Here is a 5,000-nt window from a genome sequence, read left to right as displayed (position 1 = left end):
TTAGCCACGCTCAAGGTCCTAAACGATATCATAACCGCCATCGATAAAATACAATACTGTGCAGCCGTATTCATCGACCTGGCCAAGGCTTTCGACTCTGTCAATCATCACATTCTTATTGGCAGACTCAACAGCCTTGGTTTCTCAAATGACTGCCTCGCCTGGTTCACCAACTACTTCTCAGACAGAGTTTAGTGTGTCAAATCGGATGGCCTGTTGTCCGGACCTCAGGCAGTCTCTATGGGGGTGACACAGGTTTCAATTCTCAGGCTGACTCTTTTCTCTGTATACATCAATGATGTTGCTCTTGCTGCTGGTGATTCTCTGATTCACCCCTACGCAGACGACACCATTCTGCATACTTCTGGCCCTTCTTTGGACACTGTGTTAATAACCTCTTGAAGCTAGGGGGCAGTATTTTGATGGTTGGATAAAAACATTCCCAAAGTAAACTGCCTATTCATCAGGCCCAGAAGCTAGAATATGCATATAATTTACATATTAGGATAGAATACACTCTAAAGTTTCCAAAACTGTCAAAATATTGTCTGTGAGTATAACAGAACTGATATTCCAGGCGAAAACCTGAGGAAAATCCAACCAGGAAGTGCTGTTTTTCTGAAACTACTCTGTTCCATTGCAAGCCTATCCTCCATTTAAAGGGATATCAACCAGATTCCTTTCCCTATGGCTTCCACAGGGTGTGAACAGTCTTTAGACATAGTTTCAAGCTTTTATTCTGAAAAATTAGTGAGAATGATCACATCGCGTCAGTGGATAGCCAGATGTCCTTAGATTTGTTCATGCGCGCGCCACTGGAGCGAGACCTTTTCTTTCTCTCTTGTATTGAAAAGGCTACCGTTCGTTTGAAATATTATCGATTATTTATTGTAAAATCAAACTGAGGATTGATTATAAAAAACGTTTGACATGTTTTACTTTACGGATACCATTTGGAATTTTCGTCTGCCCGTCGTGACCTGCACGAGCCTGTGGATTACTCAACAAAACGCGCCAACATAATGGAGGTTTTTGGATATAAAAATAATCTTTATCGAACAAAACTAACATTTATTGTGTAACTGGGAGTCTTGTGAGTGCAAACATACGAAGATCATCAAAGGTAAGCAATTAATTTTATTGCTTTTCTGACTTTCGTGACCAACCTACTTTGCTGCTAGCTGTTTGTAATGTTTTGTCTACTGAGAGCTGTCCTCACATAATCGCATGGTTTGCTTTCGCTGTAAAGCTTTTTTGAAATCTGACACGCCAGGTGGATTAACAACAAGCTAAGCTGTGTTTTGGTATATTGCACTTGTGATTTCATGAAAATTAAATATTTTTTGTAATTTAATTTTAATTTGGCGCTCTGCAATTCAGCAGATGTTGACAAAAATGATCCCGCTAAAGGGATCGGTGCGCCAAGAGGTTTTAACTAACTCCAGACGAGCTTCAATGCCATACAACTCTCCTTCCGTGGCCTCTAATTGCTCTTAAATGCAAGTAAAACTAAATGCATACTCTTCAACCGATCGCTGCCTGCACCTGCCCGCCCGTCTAGCATCACTACTCTGAATGGTTCTGACTTAGAATATGTGGACAACTACAAATACCTAGGTGTCTGGTTAGACTGTAAACTCTCCTTCCAGACTCACATTAAGCAACTTTAAAATTAAGCAACCCAAAATTAAATTGGCTTCCTATTTCGCAACAAAGGTTCCTTCACTCATGCTGCCAAACATACCCTCGTAAAACTGACTATCCTACCGATCCTTGACTTCGGCGATGTCAGTTTACAATTGGCTCATTCATCCCCCTCCTCTCCCCTGTAACTATTCCCCAGGTCGTTGCTGCAAATGAGAACGTGTTCTCAGTCAACTTACCTGGTAAAATAACGGTAAAATAATATTTTTTTTTTTTTTTTTTTTTACAAAATAGCCTCCAACACTCTACTCAGCAAATTGGATGCAGTCTATCATAGTGCCATCCATTTTGTCACTAAAGCCCCATATACTACCCGCGACCTGTATGCTCTCGTTGGCTGGCCCTCGCTTAATATTCGTCGCCAAACCCACTGGCTCCAGGTCATCTATAAGTCTTTGCTAGGTAAAGCCCCGCCTTATCTCAAAAGCCAATTCCTCTTTTGGCCGCCTTTCCTTCCAGTTCTCTGCTGCCAATGACTGGAATGAATTGCAAAAATCACTGAAGCTGGAGACTCATGTCTCCCTCACTAACTTTAAGCCTCAGCTGGCAGAGCTGCTTACAGATCATTGCACCTGTACATAGCCCATCTGTAAATAGCCCACCCAACAACCTCATCCCCATAATGTTCTTATTTTTGTCCTTTGCACCCCAGTATCTCTACATGCACATTCATCTTCTGCACATCTATCACTGGAGTGTTTAATTGCTAAATTGTAATTATTTTGCCACTACGGCCTATTTATTGCCTTACCTCGCTAATCTTACCTCATTTGCACACAATCTATATAGACTTTTCTATTGTGTTATTGACTGTACATTTGTTTATTCCATGTGTAACTCTGTGTTGTTGTTTGTGTCGCACTGCTTTGCTTTATCTTGGCCAGGTCAGTTGTAAATGAGAACTTGTTTTCAACTGGCCTACATGGTTAAATAAAGGTGAAATAAAAAAAATAAAAAAACGATTACGTGTATGCAGGGTTTTGCTCCAACCCAATTGACTTGGCTTCCCAAACTGCCCTCCATAGTCTCCTATATAATTAGCGCAGTTGTAGAAGCTGCTTCCCAGTTTATTGATCTTTACCTTGGTTGCCCTCTAAATGATTCTCTTCAGTCCTTTAAGTGTTTCTCAAATTGTTGTTTGGGTCCTGCTGGTGGCTGGTGGCTGGTGGCCAATTCCATTTGGGGCTTGACTTAAAAATGGGGTTCTGGTTAGAAACAAGGGACTTGGTATTTACTTGGAGAGAAAGTATTGATTCTTTCAGTCCGTCTTTCAGTTTAGTTACTTATTACACCTTTATTATACACGTTCAAATACCACACTATTACCCTCCCAGACTAACCCCTCAGTTTTTACCATCCATCCATAGTACCACAGTATTACCCTCCCAGACTAACCCCTCAGTTTTTACTATCCATCCATAGTACCACAGTATTATCCTCCCAGACTAACCCCTCAGCTTTTACCATCCATCCATAGTACCACAGTATTACCCTCCCAGACTAACCCCTCAGCTTTTACCATCCATCCATAGTACCACAGTATTATCCTCCCAGACTAATCCCTCAGCTTTTACCATCCATCCATAGTACCACAGTATTACCCTCCCAGACTAACCCCTCAGTTTTTACCATCCATCCATAGTACCACAGTATTATCCTCCCAGACTAACCCCTCAGTTTTTACTATCCATCCATAGTACCACAGTATTACCCTCCCAGACTAACCCCTCAGTTTTTACTATCCATCCATAGTACCACAGTATTACCCTCCCAGACTAACCCCTCAGCTTTTACCATCCATCCATAGTACCACAGTATTACCCTCCCAGACTAACCCCTCAGCTTTTACCATCCATCCATAGTACCACAGTATTACCCTCCCAGACTAACCCCTCAGCTTTTACCATCCATCCATAGTACCACAGTATTATCCTCCCAGACTAACCCCTCAGCTTTTACCATCCATCCATAGTACCACAGTATTATCCTCCCAGACTAACCCCTCAGCTTTTACCATCCATCCATAGTACCACAGTATTATCCTCCCAGACTAACCCCTCAGCTTTTACCATCCATCCATAGTACCACAGTATTATCCTCCCAGACTAACCCCTCAGCTTTAACCATCCATCCATAGTACCACAGTATTACCCTCCCAGACTAACCCCTCAGCTTTTACCATTCATCCATAGTACCACAGTATTATCCTCCCAGACTAATCCCTCAGCTTTTACCATCCATCCATAGTACCACAGTATTATCCTCCCAGACTAACCCCTCAGCTTTTACCATCCATCCATAGTACCACAGTATTATCCTCCCAGACTAACCCCTCAGCTTTTACCATCCATCCATAGTACCACAGTATTACCCTCCCAGACTAACCCCTCAGCTTTTACCATCCATCCATAGTACCACAGTATTACCCTCCCAGACTAATCCCTCAGTTTTTACTATCCATCCATAGTACCACCGTTTCATTCTATATGGTGTTCGTCAAAAGTGCTTTAAGTGAGTCATAATGGCACAAAAAAAGCTTTAGGGAATCACTCTTCAAGCTGAAGTCATGTTCTGTTTAAAATACACACCTTTATTGGTTCCCAATATAACTGTTACAAACAGCTGCAGAAACACAGTGAGAGGAAGAAGAAGAGCATTGTGGGAGATCATACACTGGGATGGTTTATAAAATGATGATTGGTTAAACAGCAAATAGGGCGTGGTCTTAGAAGCAACGGCTGATTCTAATTGGTTGAGCTTGAGTTATAACCAATAGCATTGTGGAAGAGTGGAAGCTCGTAGAGTGGAGTGGTTATTATTGTCTTTGTGTTTGGTGCACTAGGAGGGAGAATCCGGAATGGATCCTCGCTTTGTCAGTCAAGTATGGGAGACTGTTGATTGGTTGCACGGCCTGTCACTCTCTAAAGGGCTTGATGGTGGAATTGTCTCTGTTTAGGTAGTAGAGTTCCTCTCTCCACTGTGACATGGTCCATCAACTATGAATTCTCATCTGACAGATGTTAGAACTAAGGAAAGGTCACCGCTGTCACAGCCTTCTAGACTGAACTCTTGTCAAGGTTTAGTGTCTCCCATAAATCCATAGCTCAGTAACTGTCCCAAGACATTAGGTTAAAGTAACTTTATCAATCAGCCCATAGTTGTGGGCTGATGTACTGTTCGCTCTCCAACCACGTCAGAGATTAACCATAGATCTCCATAGATACCATAACAGGTGTACAGTTCCCATAGCAACAACAATGAAACAGGAGCAGTCCCCATGGTCCATAGACACACAC

At 42.2% G+C, this 5,000-nt stretch overlaps 2 protein-coding genes across 4 annotated transcripts in view; one reads left to right on the top strand and one right to left on the bottom strand.

Moving 5' to 3' along the window:
• Positions 1 to 5,000, top strand: part of LOC139581395 (dedicator of cytokinesis protein 2-like) — a 138,695-nt gene that overhangs the window by 75,892 nt on the left and 57,803 nt on the right. The window lies entirely within an intron of this gene.
• The window catches only part of LOC139581396 (uncharacterized), a 26,188-nt gene continuing 25,462 nt past the window's right edge, over positions 4,275 to 5,000 (bottom strand). For both annotated transcript variants that reach the window (XM_071411114.1, XM_071411115.1), the window contains one exon: positions 4,275 to 5,000. This exon is cut by the window's right edge and continues 253 nt beyond it. The gene's annotated coding sequence lies outside the window, so the exon portion shown is untranslated.

The sequence above is a fragment of the Salvelinus alpinus genome, chromosome 7, assembly GCF_045679555.1.
Source record: "Salvelinus alpinus chromosome 7, SLU_Salpinus.1, whole genome shotgun sequence".
NCBI lineage: Eukaryota > Metazoa > Chordata > Actinopteri > Salmoniformes > Salmonidae > Salvelinus > Salvelinus alpinus.
This window is presented reverse-complemented; position numbering and strand designations above follow the sequence as displayed.